The following is a 25115-nucleotide window of genomic DNA, read 5'->3' as shown; positions in this document are numbered from 1 at the left end:
ATGAAAGAACTGAAGGAGTCCCTGAGCTTGTGAACACAGGGCTGAAACTTTATTTGACACTTTAAGATGCGCTCAAAGGAAATGCTGGAGGCGGAGAGCGAGAAGTCAAGGGAAAGAAAGGAAAAACACATTTTAGGTTTTTGTTCTCTGACTTTCCTAGTCAGTTTTGCCCGACACCCGATCGGCGGCAGTGGCATTGGAGGTGTGTACCAGGGTCACCGACAGAAAGAAAACATGTTTGATGTCTGACCTCAGTTTAGATTTACCCCAGGCTTGCCCAGGGCCAGGGGAGACAAGGTAGAGAAACAAAGCAGCAGCGAGTTGGAAATCATGCATCCATCCACACACAGCAGTACAAAGTGTACCGTAGAGACAGCAGGCTACACAAGCCTCTGAACTCGACTACCCCTGCAAGAGCTCTGGCGAGATTTTATCAGGTAACCGAACATGAGGTCTCCATCTCCGTCTCCCACACAGACAGATATTACAGGGTGAAAAGAGGAGGCACAAAACGCTCCTGTAAGTAAACATGCACCCATGTGACCGGGCTGATAGACTCAGTGTGAACTCAAGTTTCTAGAGATGAGATGAGAGCAGAGAGAACACACGTTGAGGTAATTCATCTCCGTCATGAACAATTGTGAGTCAGCTTACATTTGGAAAAATGTGTTTGTGAACCGCAGAAGTGGATTGTTTTTATAAGCATGGCTTAAAAACTCAAACCTTATTTAAAGAAATAGTTCAACCAAAAACTGAAAGTAGCAATGTCAGACCTAAAAGTTCATCTTACATTTCATACAGTTGATTGGCAACAACTCACTGCGTGATCTAGCCTATAAAATGCAGTTAGAAAGCCCTTAAAAATAAAAGATAGCAGGGCGAAAATGCCTCTGAATGAGCTTTTGTCTCATATTTTAGTTTGCAATAGGCTATCACACGAGCGCAATTTCACACGAGTGCTGATTTTTCCTGACTAGCTAAGGCCCTATAATTTCTGCGATCACGGAATCGTGGAATCCATTCATAAAAACGGAATTTACTATGTAACGCGGAATGTCACAGAATTTGTCAAATTTTTGATGAATGAATTAAAAGCAGGTCAGTACACTTAAATTAAATCGCGATATAGACTAGTGTCTGTGAATATTAAACCGCACAAAGACTATTTAAACATGAATCCTGCATGCCTGTGTGACTCTGAAATGAATGATGCGGAAGCGCAGTTTCATTTACCTCACACCGCCTCACGCACGCTGAAGCACATGCGATGCTCGCGGTGTTTTCGTCCTCTGTCGCCTCACTATATGAACGCACGGATTCATCTCCAGAGCTGCTCTGAAAGTCACTTCATCAGCATTTAAACGCTTCATTTGAGAAAACTACCGTCATAAACACAGAGAAAGCTCTAGGCAAACCGTCAAAATAAAAGTTTGATTTAACTTGACAGAAACATATTACTGTTGTACAGTAGAATTTAGATAAATTAATTTAACAATAATTAATATATTTTTAAACAATCTCAGTGTTCTTCCATGTTTTAATTTTAACAGTAAAGCTCTGTTGTGCAGCACATTGTTTGACAAAAAATGTTTAATTTCATGATTAAAAGATAAATTAAATGGTATGCATTCATTTGATTGCCAGAAAAATTTAAATACACAACAGAACTTCTGAAGAAAAATAAATAAATAAATAAATCATACATTTTTAAAAATGTATCATTTTTTTTAAATTATTTTAATTATTGATTATTAAAATGGAATTAAACCATTAAAATGGAATCCAGAAAACAGAATTTGGTAAAAATAAAATTTGAGGGGAAAGAATAAAACGTTTATCATAGGGCCCTAAATTTTTTTTTTTTTTTTTTTTTTGTTAAACTTTTATTAAATTGTTGGTAAATTGGACAAGATTCATTATTTCAATTAATTAGATTACTTTGATTACTAAAATTTAATTTACCAATAAAATGGAGTCAAAAAATAAATAAAACGGAAAAAAACGGAACCCAGAAAAATTAAAATGGAAAAAACGGAATTTGGGAAAAAATAAAACGATTTCATAGGGCCCTAAATAGCCTACCACAAGTGCAAACGTGATATTGATTTTATACAACAGTTTAAAAAAAAAAAAAAAAAAAAAAAAAAAAATTGTATATAAATGTTAGATTTTAGACAATATTGGCTGTTTTCGTTCAATTTTCCAATGAAAATATCACCTATAAAGTCTCAAGAGAACTGTTGTGCGTCTCTGAACAACACAGCCGTGTTTCGTTTCTGAATGAATCCGCGTTGAGCGAATCAATGATTCAGTGGACCGTTCATAATTTACTACATTCTTGAATGAATCAGCCGTTTGACCAGCACAAATATATACAACAATCTATTTAAACCGTTATTCACCAAAACATCTTCCCGTTAAAGAAAGCACTGAAATCAAATTAATCCACTCAAGTCACTAAGTTGTCAAAACATAAGTTGATCTTACTGACCTGCACAGTAAACAGTAAAATAAGCAAATAATTCAATAAATAAAAAGAAAAATTAAAAAGATAAAAGAAAATGCACAAATAAACAAACAAAATATTCCATGGCCATGAGGGAACAATTTATCAGTTCGCAAATGCCTGTATTATCAATTTTTGTTCACCTGGTTTGGAATGTGTCATTGTTTTCTATGTAAACGCACTAGACTAACGAGTTTAACCGTTACAGTCTTTGTGTCCGCCAAAAAAAACGAGATCTGTGTGAATGTTTTGCCGCAATGATAGTTTGACAGTTCTTGCAAAATACCTGACTCTATGATACATCATCTCTCCTGTATCCAAAATATTCCCAAACCACGGGAACCTGCTCTATTCTGCTCTCCGCTAGACTTAAGCGTGCAGCATTCAGATTGCACACCGAGGACGCTGGCGAAAAAAAATCGTGCTTTCTGCGGTTCAGAAATCTCATATTTATTTGTTTATTTGTTACATTTATATAGCACTTTTCTGGGCACTCAAAGCACTTTACATATGGAAGGGGGAATCTCCTCAACCACCACCAATGTGCAGCATCCACCTGGATGACGCGACGGCAGCCATATTGTGCCAGTATATGGGGATGATTAGGAGGCCATGATGGACAGAGGCCAATGGACAAATTTGTTCAGGATGTCGGGGTTACTCCCCTACTTTTTTTTCGAAGGACATCCTGGGATTTTTAATGACTACAGAGAGTCAGGACCTCGGTTTAACGTCTCATCCGAAGGACGATGCTTAGGACAGTATAGTGTCCCCATCACTATACTGGGGCATTAGGACCCAAACCAGGCTCAGCCCTGCTTAGCTTCAGTGGCAACCAGCCTTAGGCTACAGGGCGATATGGCTGCTGGCTGCTCACATGCTTGCATCACGAGATTCCTGAATCTAAATGACGCTGTCACAGCATTCAACTTTCCAAATGGAACTATAAGAATTTAGAACTGAAAAAGAGAAGTTCAAAAATGTGAACAGAAAGTCAGCACACTTGCTACTCCCTAGAAGTAAGTGTCCTATAAAGATGAATGCAAGGGCATGTCATGGAGTCTTCAGAGAAGTTACAAAAATCCTCGGATGACAGCTGAGACTGGTGTCCCACTAGAGTACCCTCCAGTCATTCTTTTCATTTATGTTTGAGGAACAGAGCGAGTCTGTGTGCTCAGGCGTCTCTCAAAGCACCTGCAGATCTCATGATAATTCACTGATCTACAAAGACCCAAGAAAAAACAATAACTGCAGAACCATTCGTCACCGCAGTCTGAGGACAACAGCGCCAGGCCAGCAGTCTCACACCAGTGCTGGAGTGGAGCTTAAAGCGTCATTAAGGCCCTGTATCCACCAAAGCATTTTTTCCCTGAGGCTAGCATATTTATCCAGTTGTTTTCAATGGGAGCGGCACGTTTTTAAAACGCAAGGAGCATAACGAGGTGTGAGCGTCTATTTCACGCTGAAGCGCTCTACGTTTTTACCAGGCTCCGAGAGTTGAAGAATGTTCAACTTTGGGTAAAACGCAGCGCTCATTATTGTCACTTTGTATCCAGCCATCCAATCACAGTGAAGGAGGGGCGGGACAAATACAACACAGGCCAACTGCCACATTCTGCTTGTTCAACAAGCATAACAGAACAAAATAAATTGAAAATATTTCACATTGTATCAACATTTTTATGTTGATTGTATTTTTGTATCAACATTTTAAAAGTTTCATTGTTTGACAATTAATGATGGTTATTTTTAGGCATATAAATCGGTTCTGTGTCAAATGCACGGAACCAATGTACGAATGCACGACCAAACGCACAGAGCCAATGATGAAACATCCAAGTTCTTTATCAAGTTATCTCAACTGTTTAGGTTCGCTTAAAACTTTATTACCGACTATATACATTGAGACTGGGATTTTGAGATTTTTTTTTATGTCCGTTTAAGCTCAAGGAGTTGTGAAATAGCGCTCCACTTTGTGTTGTCGCGCCACCTGAAAGGCGGATGTAATATTTCAGTTACAGTACACGGCAAAAAAAATCTCTCAACTAATGCTGTAAACTACACATGAAGTCATATTGAAGGTTAAATTAACTTATTTATACATAAACACTTAAATTGCACTCAATGATGTTTTTATTTAGAATTACATAATCATTTCTACTCCAATTAGTTTTGTTTTTTTTAATAATTTAAATCGCGGCTGTCATAACCAATTTATTCAAACATGCATTAAATATTGAAGAACATTAAAAATGATAATGAATATGTAACGGTGCATAGCTATATTTATCAGAATGATGCTTTCTAGAGCACTTTTCTAGCTGACTAATGAGTTTATGGTCACTGAATATGTTTTTCTGAGGTAAATGTGACGTTACGTGACATTGTTTACAAGCTGTTTTATTGACGTCTTTCCGAGGTTGAAACACTGATTGAGCGATTACACGAGACATGATACGGATTTCAGTAAGTTGTACTGTATCTTTTAACATACCTTCAGATGTTCATGCGTGTTTATTTCACGCTGTAACTGGTATTAAAGCGGAGGAGAGGATGATCACATGCTTCCCTTTAACTTGAGGCGCTAAAGCGATCTGTCACGCCACATTAAACAGCAACAAAACGTATTTATTTTTTGAATCTCATAATAAGATGGACGTCATTTGAAATCTGAGACTTTGCTTCATATCAAAAGTAACAAAGCACAAAGATTAGTGCGATTTATTGGATGGGAGGCGCTACATATTCTGCTCATTCATCAACTGAAAACAGACTAGACTAATCGATTCTTGGGATTTAAGAATCGATATTGGTTCGTAAATTGAGAATCAATATTTTTTTACCCAGCCCTAATGTTTCTGCATTAGGTAGGCCAGTAGACAGAGTAGATGGTCTTTTGTGGCTGTTTGAATGCGTTTTCAACTACCTCTAGAAGCGGTTGAAAGTGGACAAGTGTTTTACACCCTGTTTACACCTGTATTTAGTGTCATCCACTTGTGATCCAATCGACCAAAACACACCTTAACACCAGCTGTAAACAGGGCCCTAGTGAAGATTAGGGCTAATGGTTGGGGCTGGTTATGTGATCTTCTGCAATACTCTAAGTTCAGATTTGGCACTGTTGTCCACAGACTGCTGAGAAGTGCGATTCTGTGGTTCTGCAGTTAGATAAATCTCAGAAAATACTGCACAGGAAGTTGCTCACAGGAGGTTACAGAAGACAAGAACAACATACTGCTGTCCATCTTACAACTTTCAGAAGACCACCAAGACATTAACAACACCACTGCAGCAACGCTGTGTAAACGTACTGAGAGGACAAAAGTTGAACTTTCTGGTGAAAAGTACACGCTGTTATGTTTAGAGGAAAAACAGCACATACCACAAAACTCCTCAGCAGAATGTCAAGCTGGAAAAACTCAAATAATCATCAGTAATGCAACAATGACCCAAAACACAAGGTTGAACAACAACTACATCATGGAAGAAATGTCATTTTTATGAAGGCCCAGATGAAAAACAGAACATAGCTGGATATCTGGAAGAGTCAAAAATTAGTATGGATGAGCAAACATGTACATTGGTTTGGAAAGGGAACCGGGTCTTTTCAAGCCTCAATATGCTTAATGTCACTCATGCAAGAGGACTGCAGATTGAGCTGCTAGTTCACGGTCTGAAAAGAGAAAATGGTAACACTTTACTTAAAGCATTTATATATAATGCACTATGAAAGTATTTTTAAAGCCTTGTAATGCACTAATGCATTCTGTGGCCTCACGAATAACTGTAACCACAGATATAATGCTTATCTATTCAATGAACACACCTTTAGAAAGTATAGTGCATTAAAGTACAACAAACAACCAATTTCAGATGTACCAAGGAATCTGCAAATATTATGATGCATTTATGATAATTTGGTTACAGTTATTTATGAAAAGATGCATTATAACGTACATTATGAATACCATAATAATGCATTATACATAAAAGGTTTGTAAAAAAAAAAAAAAAAAAAACTAAAATCTCATTTCAGGAAGGTTGATGGCGAGATAGCGAGAACAAGGGTGTGATAATACCTGAAGAATCTGCCAAAACAAATCCATTTCCACACACTGTGAAAACATCAGAAATCAATCCGGAATCAAACTCTGAAAAGAGGGAAAACTCTTCGAGCCAGGACAAACACCTAGCACAAGCATCCCCTTTTTTCCAATGTGGAAAACTACTGAAAACACAAGCATGTGCACACAAGCGAAAACACACAAGTCGATGCAAATGCTGTGTTTCCTTAGCCTGAATTAAAGCAATGAGAAATGGCTTGTCCAAACAAGCACCGGGGTCCGATTGCATGGAACAACTGGAACGAAAACCAACTTTCCGAGTTTACAGCAGAAGCGGCACAAACGGTTAGACTTGCAAGTGATTCGCCGTGTTTTCCCGAGCTGAAACAATACAAAAACCTGAGAGAGTGTGGGAAAGAGATGTGTTGTTGTTGTGTGTGAATGTTAATCTGGGAAAAAAAAATAGGAACTCTGTGATTCTGCTCAGGACGAACGGCGCACACACAGTAGTCTGTTTCACGTAACAGTCCTTCAGCCAAAGCAAACATTTACAGATGGATTTTGGGCTGAAATTCGCATGCTGTTGCCAACCCAAAAGGTTTACCCCGAAAATAAGGCTCCTCTCTCGCTCGCTCGCTGTGAATGCCCTGCTGGGTTCTCAATGGAAACAGATGCATGTCTATGCCTTACAAATTCTTAAGTAATCCATATGCATATGAATTATGGATATGCAAATGATGCTTCAAGAGAGCACTGATGTGTGTAATGGAGTACCAGCGCTGTTTATTTCAGCTATTACTTGCAGGAGGAGTCTAATGTTATCCTATAGAAATGCACAAACCCTACTGATGGCTATGCAAAAGCTGCCTTGCATTCTGGCAAAAAATGTTTTCAAGCAACATTTTGTTTTAGATGGCTCTTGGTATGAAAAGCACTATTGAAAATGAGTTTCAGTTTTCAGTTTGGACAAACAAAGTACTTCATGCTAGAAACTCGTGTGTCACATGCAAAAATGCAACATTAATGATAAGTGCTAGCTGTTCTGTATCTTGCACCAGACTGAACAGAGAGCAAAGGTTGGGTTCAGGAAGTAAAAATCCATAGGGAAATAGACTTTTAACTTAAAGATGGACCTACTGTGAGCTAAGAGGTTAATCAATGGTATATGCTTTGTTGAAAGCATCATTTCAACTTTAAATAATTCATTTTAAGTTTAACAGCAGATTTCCTGGTGGAAAAACTACATTATTCATGATTCTGCAGAGAAATCTTTGGCTTTCTCAGACACAGGTGTGCCATCTAATATGAAGTCAGTGATATCGGTCAAGTAATAATTTGTTGTTTTGCACCTCTAAGTGTTTAAATGTTAACACTAAAAACATTGATGCAACTCTTGTTTGGTTTGCAAAAATTAGCTTAAAGGATTAGTTCACTTTCAAATGAAGATTACTCCAAGATTTACTCAGCCTCAAGCCATCCTATATATATATATATATATATATATATATATATATATATGACTTTCTTCTTTCTGATGAACACAATCGGAGTTATATTAATAAATATCCTAATCCTTCTGAAGCAAAGCGTTTATGTAAATAAATATCGGGATCATTAATATGTACGCACCCAATATTTGCATATGCCAGCCCATGTTCAAGGCATTAGACAAGGGCAGAACGTCTGGATGTGCACAGCTGAATCAACAGACTAGGTAAGCAAGCAAGAACAATAGCGAAAAATGGCAGATGGAGCAATAATAACTGACATGATCCATGATATCATGATATTTTTTAGTGATATTTGTAAACTGTCTTTCTAAATGTTTCGTTAGCATGTTCACAGAGACAAGACTGTCGTTATTTTCATTTTTAAACACTTGCAGTCTGTATAATTCATAAACACAACTTCATTCTTTATAAATCTCTCCAACAGTGTAGCATTAGCCGTTAGCCACGGAGCACAGCCTCAAACTCATTCAGAATCAAATGTAAACATCCAAATAAATACAATACTCGCATAATCCAGTGTATGTATGCAGCATGCATGACGAACACTTTGTAAAGAACAATTTTGAGGGTTATATTAGCTGTGTGAACTTTGTAAATGCACTGTATTATAGTCGAGAGCTCGGGGGGCGGGGAGCGTGAGATTTAAAGGGGCCGCAGCCTGAATCGGTGCATAGTTAATGATGCCCCAAAATAGGCAGTTAAAAAAATTAATTAAAAAAAAATCTATGGGGTATTTTTAGCTGAAACTTCACAGACACATTCAGGGGACACCTTAGACTTATATTACATCTTGTGAAAAAACGTTCGATGGCAACTTTAATAAATGTCTGATTGTGTTCATCAGAAAGAAGAAAGTCATATACATCTAGGAAGGCTTGAGGGTGAGTAAATATTGGGCTAATTTTAATTTGAAAGTGAACTAATCCTTTAAGTGATATATATTCTTTTGCAAAAAAAAAAAACAACAACAACAACAACAACAACAACACAATTGGAGGATTATCAGGAATTGACAATATATGGGAAACAGTAGGTGCCCCGAGTCAGCTGAAGTTCAAACTCTATGAACTTCCCAGCATTTGTGCGTAGGGCTGGGCGATATGGCCAAAAATCCATAAAAAAAAATCCTGAACTGAGTTCTCTTTCATGTCTTGCACTTGAATGGACAAATTCACACAAAATTATGTAAAAACGCCAGTCTTGGCGAGTATCCTAGTAAACATAGTTGGTTATATCTCAAATGAACATAGACAGTATATTCATTTTGTATCCATGCATTCAGTCTTAAAAGGAACAAAGATCACTCACTGCTCTTGACTGAATACATTTTGTAACTTTATAAAAGATCCATTTATATTTTTTTATTATTTTGTGCAGCCAAAATAATGTACCAGTTATCAATGTAAAGCTGCTTTGACACAATCTACATTGTAAAAAGCACTATATAAATAAAAGGTGACTATTGACTATTTAATTTATACAGTGATGAACATTTGATTACTTTATTCAAATATCTGTACCTGAAAACTACTGTTTTTTTAATTTGTACCTTTGTTTTATTGTATTTGTGCTATTTGTAATTTGATTATTTGTTCTTTTTTTATTACTGATTAGTTGTCTTTAATAATGCTTTATATTTACATTAATAAGGCGGAAGGAAATGTTTTCCACATAATTATTAGACCTTGAGAATGAATGTAAACATGTACATTTGTTGAGTTGAGTTGAGTAACTCCCTTTTAATTCAGGGCCCAATGAAATTCATGTTATTTTTCCCTAAATTCTGTGTTTTCCATTTTATTTTGGGGGGGGATTCTGAGTTTCATGATTTAAAACAAATTTATATAAACCAACAATTTAATCAAGCTTTTAAAATGCAATCTAATGAAAATATAATTAACTTACAACAAAACATTGCATTTTTATTTCTTGTCAAATAAGATGTTGCACAACAGAACTGTATAAATTTAAAACATGGATTAAAAAAAATATCTTGGTTGTATAATATTGCTTAGAAATATTATTATTATTACTGTGAGAAGTACATTTTAGTGTACAGTAGTGATTTCTGTCATAATCTCTTGAAGAAATCACTTATATGCAGCATGTTGTGCTTATTTCTGCTGTGATAGGCTCTTAGATTAATCCATATAAAAACTTCCAGAATTTATTATCATTGACAAATTTTAATCAATTTCAATATAATATTGTTTATTACCCAGCCCTACTTAAGCGACATATTAAACACTGACCTCATGACCTTCCTCACCTCCATCCTCCATCTTGAAAATAGCAAAATATCTGAGTTACTATGAGAACAAAAGTTGAGAATGTGCACTGACCAAGACTACAAACAACAACAAAAAGTTGAGAAGTTGCTGTTAATTTGCTGGTGAAATCCTTCTTAACATGGCTTCCCAGCTGTGCCGGATTAGAAGACTTCATGTATCTTTATCCACATAGCATTTTTTCTCTGCAGTAAATGAATGTCACACGGATGTGGTTCAGTGTTCCTGACTGTGGGTGAAAAGGGCATTTTAATTAGCCGGCATTACTGATAATAAGTTGAGCTTTAGCCATAACAAATTTTCAGGCAATTCATTAGCTGTCCTCGCAAAGACAAAAACCTTACAGCTCCGGTGCACAGCGAGAAGAATCCAAAACAGCTCAATGCTAGAAAGGTTAAAATTCAGGGGCGTTTGTTTAGCCTTTGCTGAAGAGCTCTGAAACGATTTTAAGATTTTATGCAAAAAGGATAAAGTGAGAGATATTGATTATAGACATTCAGTACTAAAACTACTGATATTAATATTGATAAAATACTGAAAGCAATTCAGTGTAAATCCCAAACTCTAATGGAATCAATTGTGAGTCGATTCTCCAATGCACATCATTTGTATGATGCACAGATAGTCATTGCATTTCAAATCAATCGCAATTGCAGTTAGGATGCTGCGGATGTAGGCAGTAGACAGCAAGGCAGCTCATTCCGTTTGGGAACAGAACTACTGAATACTAAGTAACAAAGTCACAAAGCCTCCATCAGACACAACAATCCCACTTGCAATTACAAATAATCCCCCTAAAACCTCAACCCCACAATTGACACCAAATATTCTCCCTTTGAAATCAGTATTTTTTTTTCCCAAATTCCATTTAATTTTTTTCCAAATTTCAATTTTTTGCATTTTAAATTTTTTAATTAAATTTTAATCATCAAAAAGCATGTCTAATTAATTGAAATCATGAAACTTATACAATTTAACAATATTAAAAATGTTTTTTTTTTTTTTGTCCTCCTCAAAATCTTATTAAAAAAAATCAGTTTTCTGGATTCCATTTTAATGGTTTAATTAAATTTTTATAAATCAATAAGCATTTCTGAATTATTGAATTCATAAAAATAAGATTTTGTGTTATTTTTATTTATTTGTTTAAATTTCTATGAAATGTTTGTTTTTTTTGTTTTGTTTTTTTCTTTTCTTTCCAGAAATTCTGTGTTGTGCATTTTGATTTTTCTGGCAATCAAATGAAGGCATAAAATATTTAATTTATCTTTTAATCACATGACATTAAACTTTGTCAAAGTGCTGCAACAGAGCTTTAAAGTCTTTGCACACCGGAATTTTCGCATGTTAATAAATAAGTACGACCTCATGTTGTGTCAATCATGTTTACACATTGCCTCCGAAACTTTCGTCCGTCATTAAAAAAAAAATTTAAAAAATTGGATCGGGTTCAATTTTCTGCATTTTTTCACATCCGCAACATTTTGAGAGGTGTTTTGACAATTCAGAGCCACCATACAAGCAAACCTCAAAATCCACAACGGCATCTGATAAATTGATCCACTTCATCTTGCAGCAAAAAGCACTGTATGACACACAAACTGCAGAATACATATATTAGTGGTCTTTTTAATGTGCCTCCAGTATCGCTAGCAAAGCATCAAACTGATCCACTGACATTCTGAAGTAAACGTCGAATTGCTCGGGATAATCCCGCAGTCTCTCTCCTTCCTCTCTATGCAATCACAGGATTGAATGGACCCAATATTTCCTCTTTTTTCTCTTTTTAAGAAGAGAGAGAACAACAAAATCATCCTCCCTGCTCGAAGACTCCATTTCGTATTGTTTTGTTTTTTTCTTTTGGCATAGGATTAATTAATACGCATCGGGTTCAGTGTGCAAGGTTTCTGTGCGTATAACCCAAAATATATACATTTAATATATATATATATATACATTTATATATATATATATATATATATATATATATATATATATATATATATATATATATTCCTTAAATAAAGTTAATAATAATTTATTGTTATTAGTGTTAGTATTAAATTGAGACGTAGCTAAATTTGACTGTTCAACAGTAATTAATTTCTGTCACAATGTTTTATTTTATTTTGTCAGGTTGCAGTGAAGACCTTTGATTTTCTGGGTTTATGATATGACGATAGTTTTTCTCAAATGGTGAAATGCTCATGAAGTGACTCTGGAGATGAAATTCATGTATTCATGTCCTCATACAGCGAGGCAGCAGTGGCTGAAAACAAATGAAAATGACTGAAAACGAAAACGACTGCATCCATGTAACACATGCAGTGAAAATGTGTTAACACAGCGTGACATGCATGCTTCCACCTGTCTGTGTGCCGGCAGTAAGTTAAAGCCGTTTTAAGAGGATGTCCTCTGACCTCACATGCCTCTTTAAAGAGAGACTCCACATGTAAATGTTACGGAAAGGTTTAATTTATTGCATCAAACAAGCTCCTAAAGCACTCTAAAATCCTTTTACTGCTTTCCTGTGCATTCAAGAGTGACCTGCCAACACTAGCTTACCTCAGGTTCATGAGATTACCTCTCTCAATGGAGGAGTCGAACACCACACGGATGCAATAAAATGCAAATACTCGAGCAAATTTGAATCTCCTTTGGTACAACCAAAAGGTGAAAATTACTCGTGCTCATGTCGCTCTAAACTTGTATGTCTTTGTTTCTTGTGTGGAACGCAAAGGATGATATTGTGAAGAATATCTCAGAAGGTTTCTCTCTGTACAATAGAAGTCATTGGGGTGTTGTGTTGGACAAAGAGGGGCCTCGGAGTAAAAAAGGTTGAGAACCACTGCTTAGTTTCACCCTAGTTTTGTCCAAGAGTCACAAGTAAAAATCTGCAGGTGACACAGGAGGCCCAATCAGAGCTGAATCAAATCCAAGCTGAAGCGTTATTCCAGCATCCGGACTAAAAGACACCTGCCTGAGCCTGCAGGTGTAGTTAGCATGCAGTCGGCAGCAGAAATGTATTCACAGAACTGGGAAGGACTACAAGAAGGGAAGGAAGCAAATATAAAAGGATCAGTGAGGAGAAATGAACTGTGGTTAAAACTGCGTAGGTGTGAAAAGCAGAGGAGGACAAGCCAGATTTTATAGTTGCTATGTCTGTCACACAAACCCAGGGCAGTTAAAAAACGGTCCAAGCTTCGTTGCAGAATACATTTGCTTCCTTTCTCTGCTCTCAACCCACATCTCTGAATGACTCTGACGCCAGCTTCTTACTAGCCATTTCTGAGTCATAAGCCTCAATGACAGACTAGCAGAAGAATCAGACACAGCCGGTCTGATCTCAGCGGGTGAGCGGTTAATAGCTCTGCTGAATCAAAACAACTTTCCACTAGCTTGAAAGTAGTCTGTGGTGGCCTCTCGAGGTCTTTGAGATCACTGAGCCGCTTCTCACGTTGATGAGCTCATAATCTACTGCCCTGCTTGGATCTGGTCTACGTGTTTCCCCTCATCAAATGCCAGTTGTTATTCGAAGGGGTTTTACTACACTTAAAAGACTTACAAAATAAGAATGTAAGGTCAGAACCATCTTTTTACTGAATATAAAGCTGCCAAATAGAGTGCTTACATGGATGATTTTGTGTGCCAACCTGGAAGTTTGCATCACCCTGGTTCCCTGCACAAAAATCTAACAGGATTTTCCCATTGGCTTTTAGATCATCATCCGTGACCAATGCAAACTTCACAAATGAACACAAATATTAAGAATTTTGAAGCCTAAATACAGTAGGCATTAGAGTTGTCACGATACCATAAAAACGTCTTACGATACTGAAGTATCACGATACCAAGTAGTACACAAAATGAACCAAACTTTCATAAATGCATGAAAACAGACCAGATTTTTCTCTGAATACTTCATTAATTAGAATGAATAACAGGATTTATTACCAATCAAATGAATTATTGTAAACAAAATTCATCTTAGCACTGCACAGAAGCTGCATGAAGTCACATTATGATGTAGCATTCAATTACAATTGCATAAATAATGTTATGAGATTAATGTTTCAAATATAAAAATCTGAATTTAGAAATAAAAATGTTGGGGGAAAATGATAGAATAGGCCTACTTTTAGATGGGAGACTAAAGTCGCCAGTAGGTGGCAGCAAGTGTTAATGTTAAGTCAATGAATCATTCAACTGATTCGTTCAAAACAGCCGATTCATTCAGGAACGAAGAAACAACTGCTTATTTTTATTTTATTTTTTTATTTTTTTAGGAATGGCTTAGTGAGTCAGTGACTCGCCCAATTTGTTCAAAAACAGATTCATTTAGAAACGAAACGAAAACAGCACTCTTGCGCGTGTCATGAACTATCAGGAGCATTTTTGCCAGCTTAACTTGAAATTGTATGTAAATTAAAACATAATAAATTTATAATGTTAAAATCACAATTGATGTGATTGATAAGAACCGAGTGCAAAGCTGCTATAGCTTATTGATGAATGGGTTTGTCTGAATTGTCTTTGCAAAGATGTTTTTAGAAACTAACTATGCCACCTTTTCCAGAAGTGGTAGGGCTGGGCGATATATCGCATGCGATTTTCACGCGCATTTCGTCAGTAAAGCCGGTTCCCTGATTATCGCTAAATCGCCATCACCTGCTTTCAAATGGAGCGGCATTTAATAGACAGAACCGTAGATCACTGACAAGCCACGCAATATTGCGTTCATTATCGAAGATGAATCGCATTCGATAATGAGCGCGATATTGCGTAGCTTGTCAGTGACAGTGCGCGTGACAATTGCATGCGATATATCGCCCAGCCCTAAGAAGTGGTCAAATGAGCAACGGAAAAACTACGAGAATGATGTTAAGTGAATTTCAGACACTTTCTCCAGAAAAAATGCAGTGCGAACAACAACGAGCAAGTGCAACTTTACCTCATTGCAAAATTAACTGAAGCATTGGGAAACAATAATGCGTTAATTCTACAGAGCATTTACTACACAGGGCACAGCAGACAAGCAACGGGTCTAAAATTCACTTAATTAACGTCATAAAATCTTTATATAAGAATGAATTCTCACAGTTTTTCCGTTGCTCATTTGACCACTTCTGGAAAAGATTAAATAGTTTGTTTCTAGAAACATCTTTGCGAACACGATTCAGACAAATGCAATTCCATTCATCAATAAACTATAGCGGGTTTGCACTCGGTTCTTATCAATCATATCAATCGTGATTTTATAATTATAAATGTATTATATGTTTTAATATACATACTGCTCTCCAGTCAGGGTTAGATATTTCAAGATAGGCTGGCAAAAATGCTCCTGATAGTTCGTGACACGAGCAAGAGCGCTGTTTTTGTTTCGTTTCTAAATGAATCTGTTTTTGAACAAATTGGGCGAGTCACTGACTCACTAATCCATTCATTAAGACAGTCATTTGCTTCGTTCCTGAAAGAATCAGCCGTTTTGAACGAATCAGTTGAATGATTCATTGACTTAATCATTAACACTTGCTGCCACCTACTGGCGACTTTAGTCTCCCATCTAAAAGTAGGCCTATTCTATCATTTTTTACCATCTAAAAGTAGGTCTATTCTATCATTTTTTTTTTCCCGCCAACATTTTTATTTCTATATTCAGATTTTTATATTTGAAACATTAATATCATAACATTATTTATGCAATTGTAATTGAAGTGTAAATGCATAAATGCTACATCGTAATGTCAGTTCATGCAGCTTCTGTGCAGTGCTAAGATGAATTTTGTTTACAATGATTGATTTGATTGGTAATAAAAGCCTGTTATTCATTCTCATTAATGAAGTATTCAGAGAAAAATCTGGTCTGTTTTCATGTATTTATGAAAGTTTGGTTCATTTTGTATACTGCATGGTATCGCGATACTACTTGGTATCGTGATACTTCAGCTGGTATAGTATCGTAAGACATTTTTATGGTATCGTGACAACCCTAGTCTCTTGTAATGTTTTTGCAGGCATGCATGTTGAACTGATGCGTACCTGCTGCACATACAACATTCCTTACGGTACTGACGATACTACCATTTAAAAAAATACTGGCATCTTTAGTATCACGATACTACCGTAGTACCGGTACACCGTGCAACCCTAGTAGGCAAACGTAAAAAGCTAAAATTAGGATATAAACTAACTACACCAAGGTTGAACGACTTCAATATCTCCACCATTAAGCTTCTGATAACTTTTAATATTGATGTAAAATCTACAAGTTAGAAAGTTTAAGCTAAAATAGTTCAAATAATCATCTTTTTTCTTAAAAAATATCTTGAGCTTGTGTTAACCACAGACCTTATTTTAGGCATTTAACCAAAAACCCTTTCAAAAAAAACCCATTGGGATGATGGAACTGGAAGTTCAAATAAGGAAACTTGTTTCAGGATTTTAGGACACAAACATTTTATAGAGTATAGGGATAGTTCACCCAAAACTGAAAATTCTGTCATGGTTTACTCATCTTTAGCTATGTTTCCATCCAAAGCAAATTTAACTTGTGCGCAAAATGGGAAAATCGCATAGCGAATAAAGCACCGTTTCCATCCAGTGAGTCGAAGAGAACAAAATCATCACTTCCTGATAAACTGGCACTAAATATCACTATGAAAAGTAGAAGAAGCCACTGTACATAACAGTTTCCGTATATAACACAGTTCTTGTGTCTCAGAGCATGCAGTCAAAATGCAATAAGCGCGTTTTCTTGCTTTGGGAGACAAATGCTGCTGTTTGGGAATGCAGTCGTGTAAGACAGTTCTGGAAGCTAAGTATAGAGATCCACTTTGACAACAGACTTTGCACAGGCATTTCAGATGCTACGCAAAAAGATCGGTCCAATGGTTAGTCCAGTTACACCATCCCATTGTGCAAAGTCACATGATTTACTCGGTAAATGTGTTTCCATAGTAGTTTATGCACATGTTTCTTAAACATATCTGACTCAAACAAGCGCATGAGTTTAAAACTGTACAACTTTCTTTCATTTGTGAACACAAAAGATGATATTTTGAAGAATGTGTGTTCATATAATATATGTCCGTACAATGAAAGTCAATGGGTTGTTTTGGAACCCAAAATTCTTCAAAATATCTTTCACGTTCATGTTTGGAACACCATAGTTTAGTTTTTGAGTGAACTATCCCATTATTAACAGTAGAAAAACAACTCCACAAACTGTGTCCTAAATCATTTTACTACTGTGGCAATCCTGTTCTTAGTGCAGCAGGAAACAAAGAAACATCTAAGACAACCATTTAGTCCACCTCGATTTCATTTTGAATCTGGGAGCATGACTGACCTCTAACAGATGAGGGCGAGATGTCAGAAAAAAGTCAGTAGGACATCCCCTCTCTAAAATTGAGTTGCTTGGAGTCAGCTAGCGGGGTGCTGCCTTGAGCTCAAAGTAATTTAATAGAAGCACATTTCTCCTTTTCTATTTGGTTGGTGCAAAACAATCCAAATCCATCACACCACTGAAACTACTTGTGTCAGTTTACTGCAGTTTTTTATTGGGAGGCTCTAGTGACCCGCTGTTCCCCTCTTATCATTTGGGATTTACTGCTTTGCTGTACACAGTTTACCAGTAGGAGCCCCATGTCTTGTGCACAAAGGGAGAAAAACCTTAATCTTAAATGGGAAAGTGGGATGGGGAGCCATGGACCATGTAAGTCTCAGGCTCAAGCTCATCCGATAAATCACACCTGTGAACGTTCTCTGATTAAAAACTGCTGTCTGTCCTCATGGGAATTATGAAAGGATGTCACTCCGAAATGGGATTAACTGGCAGGCGTGGAAAAACGGCACGCAATGAACGGACGTACACCTACCTACTCTTTACAGAGAGAGACATTAGGGGAGGTGCCGTCTTGGAAAATGCTGATCCAGTGACTGGAGTGATAAAGAGGGCAGGGTCTCCACAGAAACGCCAGACGGGATGGATTGCAAACAGGAAGAGATTTGATATCAGTAAATAAACACTCTGAAGTGCCAACCAATATTAATCATTCATTCCTGGATTTATAAATTCAAAATCAGGATTACTATTGCTCATACTTGGGGATATGAAATCCCAAATCCCAAATATTAAACTTAAAAAGGGATAGTTCACCCAAAAATGAAAATTATCCCATGATTTACTCACCCTCAAGCCATCCAATATGTATATGACTATCTTCTTTTAGACACACACAGTCTGAGATATATTTAAAGGTGCCCTAGAACGTTCTTTCACAAGATGTAATATAAGTCTAAGGTGTCCCCTGAATGTGTCTGTGAAGTTTCAGCTCAAAATACCCCATAGATTTTTTTTTAATTAATTTTTTTAACTGCCTATTTTGAGGCATCATTAACTATTAGGGGTATGACGAGATCTCGTGTCACGAGATCTCGCGAGACTAAAGTGTGACGAGATTTCTCGTCGAGGCGAAAAGTAGTCTTGTGATGTTGCCATGACAGAGTGGTTAGGATGATTAGGAAAGAATATGCCACCGCTAGGTTTACATTACGCCTCCACTGTCGTTTTGCTTTGTGTTTAAATAAAAAAACATTTAATTCAGTTGGATAACGGACGCCACCGCTCCATATTTACAGAGTTATGCGCGATCGCTGAAAGTGAAAGTAAACAGGAGCACGCATTCAAACGCGATCTCAATACCCCGCATTTTGAAAGCGGCTCCCTGATGAATACAGATATCTCTCAATATGAAAGCTATTTTAGGCTGGGCAGTGTAGCTGTAACCATCTCTTAGCTCTGTATCAAAGAAAAATGTGGTCTTATTTGCACTTTGAATATTGAGAGAGTGTGATTATGGTTGCACTTAATGTAAAGTGTTACCATGAAAACGAATAACAGTTTTCTCTTAATCTTATTAAGCACAAACAGTAAGGTTTCATTTGTTAACATTAGTTAATGCACTGTGAACTATCATGAACTAACAATGAATGACTATTTTTATCAACTAACATAAACAAAGATTAATAAATACTGTAGCAAATATATTGCTCATTGTTAGTTGATGTTGGTTAATACATTAATGTTAATAAATGAGACCTTATTGTAAAGTGTTAACATTTTTATTCATACTGTTTTTATTTCTATGATCAGTTTGTGGAAAGGAGTTCAGTTAGGAGGTCTAAAGTTGTAGAAGCTCATAAATCATGTACAGTAAGATCTGAAGAGACTGAAATCATACAGAAGAGAAGTCAGTCAGTTGAGTTAGTAGCAAAACCTTTTACAGTGCTTGAGTATTGTTGTCTTTTACTGCATATGATAATTCACACTCAGAAAGTAGAACTGAATGACATTCATTACAAGATGATTAGTTAAAACATTTCAAATACACCTGCAGAATATTTTTTCTAGTCATGATTTCACCATTGAGGATTTCTTAAAAATAGTGTGTAAAAATCTTGTCTCGTCTCATGAACTCAGTCTCGAGTCTCGTCTCGTCTCGTGAGATACCGGTCTCGTCACACCCCTATTAACTATGCACCGATTCAGGCTGCGGCCCCTTTAAATCTCTCGCTCCCTGCCCCCCCGAGCTCTCAACTCTAATACAGTGCATTTACAAAGTACACACAGCTAATATAACCCTCAAATGGATCTTTACAAGATGTTCGTCATGCATGCTGCATGCATGCGTCGGATCATGTGAGTATAGTATTTATTTGGATGTTTACATTTGATTCTGAATGAGTTTGATAGTGCTCCGTGGCTAAAGCTAACATTACACACTGTTGGAGAGATTTATAAAGAATGTTTAAAGGGGGACCACATTTTAAAGCCATAAAAAAAAAAAAAAAAAAAAAATATATATATATATATATATATATATATATATATATATATATATATATATATATATATATATATATATATATATATATATATATATATATATATATATATATATATATATATATATATCCAATTCCAGTAATCCATATGACTCCAGGGGGTTAATAAAGAAAATATCTATATTTAAAACTTTATAAACTATAATAACTAGCTTCCGGCAGAATGCCGTACGCTAGTCCAGTTCCGGCGGAAGAGTGACCTCTAACCCAACGCATATTGACGAACGTGGAAGTGCAGATGAAACACCGGTCACAAATTAGAAGTCTAAAATGATCATTTTTAAAGAGAAATTTCAAAGGATTTCAATATAAGAGAAGAGAAGCTTCAGCTTGACATTTTAAAATCCTGATGGTACTTGTTTTTCTATAGTACAGATGGTACCGAACATTTATGAACTATAGCATGTTTGTTGAAGACAAACAGATTATCAGAGCAAATCAGTCATTTTAAAACTTTGTTATTTTGCATTGAATTAATTTCTTAATTTCTCTAACTGAAAAACATGAAAAGCACCATTTTAATTTGTATGTTATATTTATTTGTGTTATTGCTCGTAATAATAATAAAACAAAATTTGAAATCTTTATGAGTTAGGCTAGTAGTAACCTTATTTATTAAGGTTATGGGTCAAAAACTATGAAAGAAATGACTAGGCCTGTTTTATTGTGTTTATTTATTACTTTTTTGAAGTGGTAAAAATTTGAACCATTAGGACTATTCTAAGTGATCAGGGTTAGCATTTTCTTTTCGCAGGCAATATAAGGAGAGACCTAGAGACCAGAATATCAGAGAATTGCAAGTAAGCACCCACCCAGAACACCTTAAAGGTGCCCAAGAATGCTTTTTCACAAGATGTAATATAAGTCTAAGGTGTCCCCTGAATGTGTCTGTGAAGTTTCAGCTCAAAATACCCCATAGATTTTTTTAAATTCATTTTTTTAACTGCCTATTTTGGGGCATCATTAACTATGCACTGATTTTTTCAGCGCGCCGCCCCTTTAATTCATGTGCTCCCTGCCACACGAGCTCTCGATTATATTACAGCACATTTACAAAGTTCACACAGCTAATATAACCCTCAAATGGATCTTTACAAGATGTTCGTCATGCATGCTGTATGCATGCTTCGAATTATGTGAGTAAAGTATTTATTTTGATGTTTATATTTGATTCTCTATGAGTTTGAGGCTGTGCTCCGTGGCTAAAGGCTAATGCTACACTGTTGGAGAGATTTATAAAGAATGAAGTTGTGTTTATGAATTATACAGACTGCAAGTGTTTAAAAATGAAAATAGCGACGGCTCTTTTCTCCGTGAATTCAGTAAGAAACGATGGTAACTTTAACCTCATTTAACAGTACATTAGCAACATGCTAACGAAACATTTAGAAAGACAATTTACAAATATCACTAAAAATATCATGTTATCATGGATCATGTCAGTTATTATTGCTCCATCTGACATTTTTCGCTGTTGTTCTTGCTTACCTAGTCTGTTGATTCACCTGTGCAGATCCAGACGTTACTGGCTGCCCTTGTCTAATGCCTTTCATAATGTTGGGAACATGGGCTGGCATATGCAAATATTGGGGCGTACACCCCGACTGTTATGTAACAGTCGGTGTTATGTTGAGATCCGCGTGTTTTCCGGAAGTCTTTTAAACAAATGAGATTTACATAAGAAAGAGAAAGCAATGGAGTTTGAGACTCACTGTATGTCTTTTCCATGTACTGAACTCTTGTTATTCAACTATGCCAAGGTAAATTCAAATTTTGAATCTAGGGCACCTTTAACCACAACTACTCAACATCCTAGCATTGTAGCAGAGAGTTTTGCATTGGCAAAATACACATTTTCTTCAGAAAACATAAAAATCTAGTTGATTTTATTTTTTAAAACTATATGATTTTAACAATCATTTGTATGCAAAACATGGTCCGCAATTACCCCTAAAGTTATCTGATTTCCATGTAAACTTTAATTACTACTACCCTCAATAAATGATAAGCCTCTTCATATGGAGGCTGAGACAGACAAAAAGTTCATTCTGGACTGCTAAATGGGCCTGAAATAACCCAGAATTCAAGAAAAGTGTATCTAGCTGTCCAAGAGTGCACCATTGATCAGCCATGCAGATCATTTTCAGGGCAGAGCTGTCAGCAAAGAGGAACGTTAAAAGGGAGTCAAACTGAGGGACCAGTGCACATAGTAGTACAGTAATTACAGAGGAAGTTCTGCCTTTAAAAGCAGGACAAATACAACCTAGTAAAAGGGGAAACAGACTTTAAAGAGTGTGCGAAAAGTTTCAAAACCTTTTTTTTTTTTTAAATTATAACAGAAATTTAGCAATAAGAAATACTTATTAACAGGAACCGCCTCAGGACTGTGTGACACGCAAACAATGTGCCTTAAAATAAATGCCGTTTCAACATGAGCAGTAGAAACTGTAACCTTGAAGGTTGAAGGTACATAAATCGGAGATATGAAAAAAACATTTTTTAGCATTACACATTCTGAATGGATTATATGGTTCAATACGAGCATCATAAAATCATTAAGTGGAAAAATGCTGTTTTATTTGCATATGGCTCCGGGAAAAGGTTGATCGACAACTTGGTGTCCTTTAACACAAGGACATAAAACAATAACAGCAAACTCGCCTAGCGAATCTGCTCACTGTGTTCATGTAACTCCATGTACTTTTCTAGTTTGAATACAATTGTAATCAGTCTGAATGCCAGCATATAATGTACGTGCTGTAATCGTGACAGATTAGTGCAGTTACGTTTTCCTCTAAAACCTTTTAGACTTGTTTTATCCTCCCAAGCTCTGAGGCTACAACAGCAGCAAAGCTGAATAAAATGTGGAAGTGCCATAACTCCAAGGCAACTGTCACATTTCCACTAAAAGCCTCCAAGCTGCAGCAATTTGACCCATCACAAACTAGACGAATTCTGCAAAGAATACATAAACCACTGCCTATGAAATGCAAAACAAAGAAATGGGATTGAAATGGACATTGTGAAAAAGATTTTTCTAGTGTTTTTTTTTTTTTTTTTAAATAATAGTTTGATGCACCATCAGCAGCTCGGCCAATCCTGATGAGCAATTACACAGATCAAAGAGGTTAACCAATATTAAGGTCAATTCTAGAAATCTTAAAGGGGTCATGAACTGCGTTGTTTTATAATGTTTCCTGAGGTGCACTTATAATGTTAGTATGATTTTTACATCAAAAGTGGTCAATTTAGAAATGAAAGGCATTTTTCCAACCCTGATTTTAGCCCTCTGGTTTGAATGCTCTGTTTTAATGGGCGCGTCTGCTGTGAGACTTCAGTGTTGCTCACTGCTGTGATTGGCTGACACCTTTGCATATGAAATAGCTAAGTATTATTCTCTATTATAAAAACTTTTAGCATGTTTTTAATATTAAATCTCTCAATGTTAACTAATCGTGAAAAGTATTGCATTGCATTTAGATCGTGGCATGAAAGGTTGCAGTGATGAACATTGTAGTCGATCACAGACATGTTGTTGAGCTCATGAAAGCAGTGATCTCATCATTGCAACTCAATTTCTGCACACTAACGAATGCTTTCATCATAACTAAGTGCGAACATGATGTAACTAAAAGATTTTTGAAACGGTAGTTTTGGCAAAAGTCCTCAACTCAGTGACTGATAAACTCATACTGTTTGATTGACAGCTCCAGTGACTGTAAAGGGAGCGTTCTTTGATCGCTTTCTATGTATAATTTAATCACCATTTAAATAAGATTATTTTCATCCTACCAAAAGAAACTACATGAAGTTGAGTGTTTAGTCACTGATTTGATTTACTGACACATAGACAAAGAACATCTGACTGTACATGAATCATTAATATCAGATCAGGCATTAGAATTAACACAGTTACTTACACGTTGTCGCATTACTGTCGAGTTCATATCGTAAAAGTCTGTTTGCAAAGCCTGCGCCGAAATGCGTTTGATTTACCACAGAATCCACAGTGAAATGTAGTGAATACAAATAAATAAAGCTCAACTGAGACATTCACATTGTTGAAAATAAATAACCATATTCCTGCATTAGGATCCTTTGAAAGGTAATGTCATTTTAGTCCTGTATCGCTCTTCTCTCCTCCTCATCTCACTAAACACCAGTGGGCGGGGCTAACATTGAACTGATGAAGTAGGCGTTGATTTCTTCTGTGGAGGCGGAGTTTCACCTATAGGCACATTCCAGGATCAGTCGTTCGCTGGGTCTGATGTCAATAAAAGCTTTTATTGGACTAACAAGGAAGTTTTCACTTCTGAAACTTACAGGATATTCTTATAGTATGACGACCTCTTATATATCAAAAGCTCAAGGAAAAGTTCATTTCTCAATTCATGATCCCTTTAAAAGGTATTTTTTGGGAAGAAAATAATATGCTACAAAAGTGAAAAACATGGCAATATTCAGCCAGCTACTTTTCTTACCTTTTATTCTCAAGTTTGTCACAAGACTCAACCGTAGCCCTGGACTTGCAGGTACGAGACAGAGTATCCGAATTTGCCATCCAACAGTCCGCGGCGGCTCTGTCTGGTTCATTAGGTGCACTGTAAATAATTCACACCGAGACACTGGAAGTGCAACGGTGAAACCTGCACTGTCAGGCTGAATTTAATGAACACTTTAAGTTTTAAAACCGTTATGGGGAACGTTTTTTTTTCTCTTTCTGATGACTTTAGGAAAGTTTAATTGAAGGGCTTTTTTCCTCAGAAAACCTCTGAAGTTAATTTATTACTTGCATAAACTCCTAAAACCCCGCACACACCTGGAAAGTCGCAAGCAG

General features: G+C 36.3%; 1 protein-coding gene across 1 annotated transcript in view; it reads right to left on the bottom strand.

Annotated features, from left to right (window-relative positions):
- The window catches only part of abhd17c (abhydrolase domain containing 17C, depalmitoylase), a 60874-nt gene that overhangs the window by 22544 nt on the left and 13215 nt on the right, over positions 1–25115 (bottom strand). The window lies entirely within an intron of this gene.

This window comes from Megalobrama amblycephala, linkage group LG3 (genome assembly GCF_018812025.1).
Source record: "Megalobrama amblycephala isolate DHTTF-2021 linkage group LG3, ASM1881202v1, whole genome shotgun sequence".
Classification (NCBI taxonomy): domain Eukaryota; kingdom Metazoa; phylum Chordata; class Actinopteri; order Cypriniformes; family Xenocyprididae; genus Megalobrama; species Megalobrama amblycephala.
The sequence above is the reverse complement of the archived record's forward strand: the minus strand, read 5'-3'. Positions and strand labels throughout refer to the sequence as shown.